The sequence below is a fragment of the Oreochromis aureus genome, linkage group 11, assembly GCF_013358895.1.
Source record: "Oreochromis aureus strain Israel breed Guangdong linkage group 11, ZZ_aureus, whole genome shotgun sequence".
In the NCBI taxonomy this organism is placed as follows: domain Eukaryota; kingdom Metazoa; phylum Chordata; class Actinopteri; order Cichliformes; family Cichlidae; genus Oreochromis; species Oreochromis aureus.
The window spans coordinates 9,465,895-9,477,167 of record NC_052952.1 but is presented as its reverse complement, the minus strand read 5'-3'; the positions used below and the strand labels follow the sequence as shown (position 1 = coordinate 9,477,167).

The 11,273-nt window shown below is 37.4% G+C and overlaps 1 long non-coding RNA gene across 1 annotated transcript; it reads right to left on the bottom strand.

The window, feature by feature from the left end:
* Nucleotides 1-1,314: 1,314 nt before the first annotated feature.
* On the bottom strand, nucleotides 1,315-2,253 carry LOC120442540. The gene is made up of 3 exons (XR_005614759.1): nucleotides 2,212-2,253; nucleotides 1,948-2,039; nucleotides 1,315-1,333 (listed from the first exon to the last, which is right to left on the bottom strand). It is a non-coding gene; the product is annotated as an uncharacterized LOC120442540 (long non-coding RNA).
* Nucleotides 2,254-11,273: the final 9,020 nt, after the last annotated feature.

Genomic DNA, 11,273 nt, shown 5'->3' with positions numbered 1-11,273 from the left:
ACAAGCTGAAACTAAATAGGTTTAGTTTGACCAACTTGGAATCATAAGTTTTACACAAGCTGAAACTAAATATTTTTAGTTTTATTAACATGGAATACTACGTTTTACACAAGCTGAAACTAAATAGGTTTAGTTTAACTAACATGGAATGTTAAGTTTTTACACAAGCTAAAACTAAATATTTTTAGTTTTATTAACATGGAATACTACGTTTTACACAAGCTGAAACTAAATACTTTTAGCTGTATTAATATAACATGAATTTTCATATTCATATTTTTTTGTGTAGTCAGAATTATTGAATAACAAGATATTACTTGTTACTGGTACTTACTAAAAAAATTAGATTGTATTTTCCTCTAACAAAATAACTTTTTATGAATTATAAAAACATTGTTACAATGAAGTTGGATAGAAAAAAAACAAAATCTTCAAATGCTCCAATGCATTTTATTTTTAAGAAAAGCCACAACAAAGCCAATGTTAATTTGTCTGTGTGGTAGTTGAATGTGTGTGTGTTTGTGTGGTAGTTGAATGTGTGTGTGTTTGTGTGGTAGTTGAATGTGTGTGTGTTGTGTGGTAGGTGAATGTAACAACCAACAAAAACAGAATTCCCAAAAATTCCCTGTTACAAACAGGATCTGCACCATCTGCCTACATTAAGGCAGGTCAACAGACATACTAACAAAGACTTTCTAATTAGAACAATATCCAACTCCATCTACAAAGACTTATGATGCAACAACTTAAACAATGTCTGTCTTTCAGGTACAACTCTTCAATTTTTACTTTCACGTCACATGCTTCTGCTCACTTCTAAAGCATCTAAGTGTGTGTGTGTGTGTGTTTGTGTATAGAAGTTTATGTGTAGTGTTTTTGTTTGTAGGTGTTGTATGGGACTGTTCTGACTGGGTGCTGAATGTGTCTGTTTCTCGTTTTGTGCCTTTTGTTGGGCTGTTTTACAGAACCAAAAAGGTGAGGAAAAAACAAACATGTCACAGTAGAGATGACATCACTTTACATTGTAAGCTGATTTTCAAAGATTGTATCTTTGGCTTTAGGTCAGTGTGGCCTAATGAGAGCAAAATCTGTTGGATGAACAGAAAGGTCAGCTTCATACTTTTAGGATAGTTAAGATGGAGTGCATACGTGAGTCCAAACAGAATGCACATTGCTTTAGGCAGATCTTGGATGTTTTCCATCACGACTTCTCCCTCAATGATAATTTTCAACAAGGTTGGACTTGGATGCTGGGCAGATGTGAGCACAGCCTCTTCACGCTCAGTGAGAAGAATCCCGATGTCAAGGTCACGGAAAAATCAGCATCTGATTCCTTGTAAAACAAAAGTACATAATCATTAGAATACTCGTTACAAAAATAAACTTCAATCATGATACCATGAGAGTGTCATAGTGAAATGTAAAAGAAAAGAGTGGAATAGAGGCTTGGGAACACTTGGAAGTGCTATAAAACAATCTTCATAAGTAGATTGACAGGGTTATTGAAACAAAAACAACAACCAACCAACCAGCGTTTAAATATGCAGCATAATATAGGAAGGAACGTCGATACACCAATCAAAATGTAGGGGTGGTACCTTCAATTTAATTGGGTCAAAAGCAATTTGAACTGGATCAGTATAAGTGATTTTTCAGACTTGATCCGGTTCTAATTCCATTCTAATTGTGTTAATTACTTCCTTTTATACTTAGACATTCTTTCTTTGCATTCCTTTTGATATTTTATTTTTCATATTATTTTTCTTTTGTTCTTTTTCCAAATATATTTTGTGCATTTCAGGTTGATTATTGTTTCCTATAACCTCAAAGCGTTTTATTTACTGCAGGCGTCTGTCCAATCAACTCTTGACCTTCTCTGTGCACCTTGCATGTGGGTGAAGCTGTGCCAGGAGACGTTTGGCTAAAAGAACACAAGAGTGTACTTACAAAGCCTGCTTTGAAGAAGGTTGAAGGATTGTCCCCAGGATGATTGGAAGCCCTCTGAGCACCTGTGTCCGGATTGCAGTTGGGTCAGTAGTCTTTGGGAATGAAACAGAATAACAAATTAGACGACTAAAATAAAACAAAATAACTTATCAGTAAGAAAGCTACTGATCAACAATAAACTGAATTACACAAACTATAGACTGGGACTATGATGTTTGTAAAACCTGTAAAGAACAATACTAAACATAATTTGTATGAACTTACATTGGTCTGTTGTGAAATCTGAGTCAACAACTGTCCAACATTCCTCTCTTGGAACGAAATAACTCAAGGAAACGAGGACTGTGCCGATCGATGTTCTCATAAAATTCCTGCTTGAGGTTCTTGCCCACAATCCTGCTGAACTCCATGAACACCTGAAAAATACAGAAAGAGAGAGAGTAAAAAAAAAGCACTTAACATAACCAACCTGTACAAGACAAGCCATCTGCAAAGTAGAGCTGGAGAAACAGCCATGAATGTCATTTTTGTGGAATTTTAAGTTTTGATGTTTCTATGTATAAACGACATGCTCCACATTAAAGTCATCCATGTTTTCCTTAAAGGGGTCAAAAGAAATCGACATCTAGGCACATTATATAAAACACAGATAGTTATTAGTTATCTTTGCTTTTGTGAACATACCTGATCTTCTGTGAAGAGGGCAGGCCAGCGTTTCACCATCATGTTTATGGGGGTTCAGAGTCCACAACCTCTTTTCTTCTCAAAGCAAAGTCTGATCCATCTTTTGTTTTACAAGAAGTCCATTTGGGGTTCTCTTCTGCATTTCATCAGCCAAGTCCTTACGGGCCTCTTCCAGGGCAGCTTGATCAAATCCATCCGGAAAGTTGGGCAAGTAGTTGATTTCACCTTTCTTTGCCTTTTTATCCGCTTGTTTGCTGGTTGTCCATCTGATGAATGCCTTCCCGCTTACCGGCATTTACTGCAACATCAAGGCATCCTGATTGCCTGCGCTTTGTTCTATAATTTCCCATTTTATGCTTTAGACTATTTTTCCAACCACAACAGAAAGTGACAGAGCCTCGCTCCTGGAGACAGGGGTGTTTGTTTATCAGTGCTGTTGCAACACTTTCAAACTGAGCAGCAGTTGGGTATGCTGTGTAGCTATACATGCTTTCTGCCAGTCTCTCTAGTATCTCATGTTTCAGCTCTTTTGAGACCTTAAGGTGTGTTCCTTCACTCATAAACAGCAAATCTGCTTGCCTCAGTCTATACTCCACATCAACAGAAAATGTTGGAATGTCAAAAATTCTGGCCATGGTTCACGTCGATCCTGAGGTGAATGTGAGAGTATCTCTGTATCTGCAGTACTTGTGTCGCTAAAGACGTCATCAGATGAGACAGGCACCAGGTCAAAGACAGGCAGGACTTTAATGGTTGGTTTTTCTGGAAGTTCTTGAAGATCTGTTAGATTACATAGTTCATTATTGAATTCAGGGTCTTGGAATTGGAGACTGAAGTTGTATTGAAGTCCCAGTGACTCTCGAAGCTTGGTTATCAAGTCTTTTACTGTAGAAGGCCTTGAATGTAGGATGACTTTCCTTATATCTGCCTCTGTTAGAATGACTCTCATGGTCATTTTCTGGTTTGCAGTCATCTTGGAAATAGAAACAACAATTAGAATATAACTTTACATATAAAAAAAGGAATTTAACGGCTAAACAATCACTATGTGCATCACAAAAATAGTTGATTAATGCATTTGTTGCCTAAATTCAGTACACTTTTTTTTTTTCCTTCAGAAGAAACATCACTATGAAAATAATTAAGATAACTTAAATGATAGAAGTGTTTATGATTTCAAGTCAAAATATTTGAGAGCATCATACTGGGCTTTGGAAAACACTGAACAAGCTGAACTATCACCAACACAGAAACAAGTTATGAGTACTATCCAGAGGGGAAAAACTATGGATGTCCATGAGATTGAAGTTGTACATCCAATAAATGTGTGTTGTTTTGTTGTTAGTGTTGCTTGTGTCTGTGTGGTACATGACTTTGTTGTTTGTCTTGGTGTTCTATGTAAGATAAGAAAATTATGATTTATCCTGAGATTTAAGTGGTAATTCCATTTTTTAGTCTATTTCTATAGAAGCCCCCTACTCAAATGTACAAGAAAAACATTTACTAAAATAGTCAGACATTTATGAAAAATATAAAACCCTTCTCAGACTGTATTATTATATATTTCATCATGAGCTCTAAAATTAGACAAAAAACCTTACAGTCTAGACTGATTGCAGAAACCACACTTTTGCTTTTTAGCATATAATATGACGCTTGAGGGTCACTACTAAATGTTGACCATATGTGTATGCTGGAAGAGGGAACACATCATTTAGATCTTTCAGCTGCACCACACACAGAGAGGGGTTCCTGCTGTCACAGATGAGTTCAAAAGACCTCAGATGCTCGTGGTACCAAGCAGTCATCTCATTACAAATAAACAGGATCTCGGTGTTGAGTGCCACTATCTGTTTGATCTGCCTAAATGAAGGTAGCCCAGCGCATGAACCAACAGAGACTATCATGCCAGAACGATATGTAACTCCATCTACAGAGACTGATGATGCAACAAGCACTGATGTGAGCTGAGGAACTTTCCGGCAGAAAACCTGTTGGACATCCTCAGGATAAGATCTGATTGATGCTGTAGTGACCTTGTCCATTTCAACTGATGGCCTGAAAATGAACTTGTGTCCAAATAGTAAGCCATCATTTTCTGATGCTTAACAGCCAATGTCAGAGCTACATTTTTGAAGTTGTGGGCATTACGTATGACCCGTTTGAAGAATTTGTGTTTCCCCTCAAATCGCATTGTCCAAACGTCTGAAAGGGGACCAAATGCTTTGATCAGCTCGGGGTAATGCTCGAGGTAGTGATGTTTTTGGCCGTAATCTAAAATCTGGGAATGTTGTTTGCAACAATTCTCTGTGTTCTGACACTTTGCAGTCAAGGAAATGTACTGACTCTTCAGTGTGCTTTGTTGCAACAGCCAACTCAACAATCTCTTTTAGGAGCAGTAAAATGTTCCATGCATCGTCTCCCTCAGGGACTTTATGGCCAATGATAAGTGGGAGCAGCCTAAGTAGAGCCCAGTTCTCATGGCCATTGCCACCAATGGTCCCTTTGGTAGAGAAGCTGTGGGAAATTGGCTGAGGCTGGTCAGTTTTGTCATCAAAGGCATATTCAAAAGCTTTTATAGCATAGTTCAGTGTGTCTATGGTAAAATATTTTTAGAAATCATGTTTGAAATGCAGAGTGATAGCTCAACAGGAACAATCCTTCCAAAAGGTCATGGAGGATGTCGGGGGGATACCCATGGACAACGTGAAAATGCTCCAGACCATCAGTCAGTACACACTCTCCTTTAACACCATATTGTTTTGCCTTAGTAGGATCCTGCTTTACCTCCTGCACCTGCTGATTGTGAGCATCAATAGTGCGGGGTTCAAAAGCACCTGAATTTACCTCTTTGGCTTGCATCTCGTCCCTTGTTGCCATGCAGAACCTGCAGAATCTGTCCACCGTAAAGCTTTGAAGAATCCTGCCAGAGAATGAGCAGCCAGGTTATCTGCAGCCACATATACAACTGTCCCTTTAACACATTCTCCCAACTTCTCAACATAGACACCATGTTGCTCCAAAGAAGCTAGATCTTGAATGAGTGGGTGGAGAATTTTGCATAGCCAAATTCTTTCACATAAGAGGCTTTACACAAGACAGCAAGCTGGATGGAGTGGAGTGTGGATCTGTACTTTGATGGGACATTAGCTATCACCCAATACACTGCACTCATTTTGTGTTTCTTTCTAGATGTTCCCAAAGGGTTGGACACTTCAAAATCATCTGTATATAGTCCAACAGCGATTTTGAATTCATCCCCTTTAAGGAGGTCATTTTCATTACAGTATGTACCATCTCTGTATGAACTGTACTCATGTTGCACATGCTTTTGGATGGAAAGAGCTTTATCCAAAATGTCTGCCCTACTCAACATCTTCTGTAGCATTGGATGCAAAGGTACATATACAGCACTACATTTTTTTCCTCTTTCAATAAGGTACTCTACTGGTTTAACCTCTGTAAAGTTTTTATTCACATATGCTGCTCTCCTTTTTGTAGTTGATAAGGGGCCATTCTTGCCACAGAATTTCATCATTACATTACCCTTTTCAGCAGCCCTTACTAATTCTTCCACAACAGAATCTTCCACATTTGTATGTGGTTTGAGAATTTCCTTGACTGCATTATGCAGCAGTGGCTGGGCTAGTTCACAAATCTGTAGCAGCTGTTTTATAACTTCTTGTACTGTATTTTCTGGAATGTGTAGCACTGTTTGCATCTTTAAAAAAAGAGCAGCAAGATTGTGCTCCAGCTGTTTTTCTAAATCATGAAGATCTTCATTGGTAGAGTCCTCATTGTCTTCCGATTCGGAGGTGTCATTGGGAGGCTCGTGATATTCTTGTGCCATTTCATTAGTTACATTACCAGCAACAATTTCCGGCCTGAACATCCTCCAGTCGAGTGTTCTGTGCTCTTTACTTCTGTGTGCATTAAATGTAGAATACACACTGGTGTGAAAGTTGCAGCCATTAAATGGACACTGGACTCTGTGATTTACCTTCAAATGTGTACTGCGCAAGTGAGTGAGGAAGACTGCTTCTGTGCAGGGTGCAGAAAAGTCACATGACTGACACTGAAAGGTTACTTGTGCAGTATATATTGGCTGTGGAACCTGGGTTTTTGGTGGATCTTTGCTAAGTGAACCTTGAGTGCATTCATGGAGTTGAATGTGCACACACATTCTTGGTGTAAGCAGGGAAATGGGGCTGTTCTTCCATAGTTTCCGTGTTTTAACCGGTAATGTTTTAAAAGGTAACCCTTTTCTCACACATAAACTCACAATACTTACACTTCCACAGCATCTTCACAACACAAGGATCTGTAAAACATAAAACAAGAAAACTATCAGACCAAAATAATATTGCTGTATAACACAAAAAAGTAATAGAACCAAAATATATGTGTTACCATAAAACTGGCACGTAAATAGGTAAGAGAGAGTGAGGGAGAACGAGAACAGAGTTCCTACAGGTTAGTTAGTCTTTTAAGACCTTTTATGTTAAAAATGAAAGGTGGCAGTATGTGTAAAAGTTGATAACAAGCCAAGCAGAGTTGTGAAAAATTAAAGAACACTTCAGAAGGCCACAAGAAAGTTTGTCTAACAATGTTGTTTTTAACGTTGTTACATTTTTTAATGTTAATCATTTCTCTAAGACATCGTGTTCTGAGTTTCTGACCTGGGTCATCATAGTGTTCTAAATCGTTGATTCAGCAAATATAAACTTATGTTACCCTATATATCAAAGTAATTGTGGTTGACAAATTAAACTGACTAAATCTAACTTTATTATTCTGCTGACAATAATAGATGGACTCTAGCTAGCAATAAGTAGCCTATATATACCGATATGCACCAAGTTTAAACCGTACAGTAAGTGACAGCGTCAAAAATACCTCAAGCTTTTGGTGTTGCATGTTCCAACAAAGATATTTATACTACTTATTTTACATACTAACCGTTCAAGGCGTTCAATGCTGCTGAGAAAATGTCGGCAACAGTCTGCTTTCTTCCTCCCGCAGAGTCCGCGTTGAATCCGTTGCAGAGGCCTTGTGGGGCGCCCAGTGAAGTTTTGAATTAGGCCCCTCCCTTTGTTATAAAACTAAACACACCAAGTTAATTCTACTAAACCGGATTAGTGGCACTTACTATTTCAGCTAAAAAGTACAATTAACTAATGTTGTTTAGTAATGATAGCAGGTTTTTACAAAACATAACAGTATAAGTAATGATCACTCAGAAGTTTAACTAGAAACAAAATCTGGGTTTACAGTGTACAGTATGCAGTAATAGGCTGAGTCATCTAAATAACTCTTCAGCAGGGTGCAAGCTATAGAGAAAAGATAAAGTGATGGAAGGCACCCGGTTTGTAAATGTGTTTTTCTGTATAAATACAACCTCAAAAATAATGCGGTCATCATTTAATCTTGGAAATATGCATTTGCTCTCTAAGTTTATTCTTGGTGTTAACTTTCAAAGAACCTACATCGTATATTTTTATGATTTGTAGGTCTCATTTTATATATGTTATGCACCGTAATTTTATTTGTTATTTGCTTTTTGCTATTCATAATCTACACCCAAAGTAATTTGGATTAGTCAAATATTTAACATGAACAACAGATGGAATTGGCATGATAATGTGGAAAGGCTTGAAATGATAAACTGACAACAACTTATCTATATTCTGCACTTGCTGTTGGCTCTATTGAAGATTATAATGGCATTCAGCTCATTGTTTCAGTTTTACAATTAGACATTTTGATTCAGTCTCACAGCTCTACTGTACTCTGATAAAAACCCACTGTGGAAACTTTGCCAAGAACAAGCAATAAACAGGCAAAGTAAGCGACTAGCTGGAAAAGAATATGGAGCATTTATCAAATAAGGTGCTAGCGATTTTTAGCTGTGACAAATTTACTTTGCATTATGCTAAGTTAGTCTTTTATTATTGAAAGTCTGGGTGTGTAACCACAAATGTTTTGAAATGAAATTTAAATCGAACTGAATGTATGGTTTGATTTAGATTAATTAAACCTTTTGAGTTTCTACACCTTTAGAAAATTTCGGACCAACATCCGTCAGCAACTGTACTGGTTGATGAGATTTGTACCTCAGTTTCGTTATGCAATGTTTGTTGACAGCCGCCTGTGGAATATGAAAAATTAACACTGCCTTCTAAAGAAATCTCCAAAAATGGAACTAATGATCTGCAAGATATAGATGTAACTAGGGTCTGTTCCATTCCTCTGTCAGGGTCTTTAGAGAAGTATGTTTCTTAAAACTGCCAAAAAAAAGGCTCCATTATTCACAGAAAAATAGGTTTTGTGGGAAGCAAATGAATACTGGTGTGTATGGGTCATTAGTGAGCTTTAGACTAGAGAGAGGCTGAATGGAGCCATTTTATCAGGCAGAATACAGAATCCATCAGGCCTCTTTGAGCCAAAGAAGAAAAGATATCTCAAGTGAGCACATTGGACTGAACCACGAATGAGCATGAAATCAAGGTAAGTGGAGATATCTAGGCCAAGAGGCTATGCTTGTTAGCTAAGAGTATTATACTCTGACTTTGGAAACAAACAAGGGAGATAAGCTATTTAACAGGTGCTACGTAAATGAGAAATGAATGAATGTGGTGGGTGCACATAGGCCACAATTAATGGGATCTGATTTTAGACACATTTTAAACAGCTACTCAATCTGAATGTTTGGTTTTAGCTATCAGTGGCATATTCAGAGGGCTCAGGGCTGAGCTTTGATGGTCGACATTTATTATTGGTATAATAGTTTTTTTTCTAAAACAAATAAATATACAATAAATATATAATTACATAAAAATAAGAGGATGTATAGTGTATCGAATGTGAAGACCACCATGTTTAAAGTTTTTTTTTCCTCTAAGAGGCTGAACTAATAGAAAGTGAAAAGTGAAGTGGGACCGATGTCAGTACATTTACAATTTTACAGTAGTACAGAACTTCAGATGGACATCATCTTTCACTTAGAAGTCCATTTACAGGTGCAAAAGTAAAAAGTCCGTGAGACTTTTTCTTATTTCTTGACTTCCCTTTCCATTGCACTAAAACAACACCATCACTGTCATTTTCGTCTCTGTTTTGCGCACACTGTGCTCGCATCATCTGTGTCTACATGGCTCCATGCTGTAAATAGCATAATGGTAGAAAAGTCTCTTCCATACATCTTGAAAGCATGACAAAAAGAACCTGTCAGTAGTTAAGGCTGAGCCTTTGATCACATTTTCTCTGTATTTCAGAAAGACACAAAGGAAGAATAATTGGCAGAAAAATAGAAAAAAAGACTTGTCAATGTCACTTCTAACACTTCTTTCAAAAATAAAAAAAACTGGCCTGAGCACTATTGGGTGGCATTGAGAAGATAACAGCTATATCATTTGAAAATGTGTAAGGCAAAAATCTGATGCATATATGATTTATGTCTCCATATATAATGACATGTCCACTTGGCATATAGATAAGAGACTTTGTCTTGGACTCTTTATGTCCATAATCTTTAAAATTGTGATTTATTATTTTATGAGTCAGACCAACAACCATTACAAGTGAAAATAATATTGTAATATTTGTTCTCTGGACCAAAATTTCCCTTATACCCTGATACTATGTATTGACGCCAAATTTTAAACTATAGTCATGGTGCTTTCAGACGGCCTGGAGGCATAAGCTATATTTAATTCCAGTAGAGGTTGAAAGGAAGCTCTTTTAAAGAACCTTCTTTGGTCATTTCAGTTTGACTGGTTAGCACACAATGATATTGTACTGATTTATATGTGAAAAGGGCTTGTTTATTCCCTCTGGAAAGAAAAGAGACATCTTGACATGTTGAGCAAAGCAAAGTTCTCATTTTTAACGTAGTATAAATTTATTTTTTTGATATGCGCTCTAATCTAGAGAAAGATATTCACTCTTTGCGAGCATTACATAAAGACAAGTGCCCCCTTTACTGCATGCAGATCTCAGCAGGTGAACGCTAACTGGAGGCTCCTTCTATTTCCCCTAAGGGTGGACATGCTTTTAGGCAAACCATGTAGCAGCACAAACTGTGTGAACAACCACTGTGTGCAAAGGCAGCTGAATTTCTCATCAGTGCATAGGCCAGATCCCATGAGCCTTATGATCTAATCTAGTAAATAGATCCATCAGGAACAAAGAACCGACTTTTAACAATATTATGAACTGTAGCTGTGCCAAAGTAATCATTACAAGCCGTAAATTTAAAGTCTAATTTCCTAGTGTCTTAGTCAGCCATTTTAAATGAAAGACTAAAAGGGGGCATCCTCGTTGCCCCCTTTTCCATTGTTTTAATTGAAATAAAATGATAGTTTTAGCCACTAACCCTCCAGTGATTAAACCTTTAGATGAACCACTTCATTGAAGCCCTTTCTTCCCTTTTCCCTGCTGACAATCTGAAAGCTAATGGCTCTGGAGCAGCTACACCAAGCAAATGATCCAGCAGTGCCCCCATGAGGGACTTTGTGGGATTACAATATACTTACAACAATCAAAACCTTTTTCACAGTTGTTTCAACATCATGCATCTTTTGCACAGGTGACTGTTATGAAAATTGCCTCAACTTTCTTTTTTTTTTTTTAAAGAACTGCAT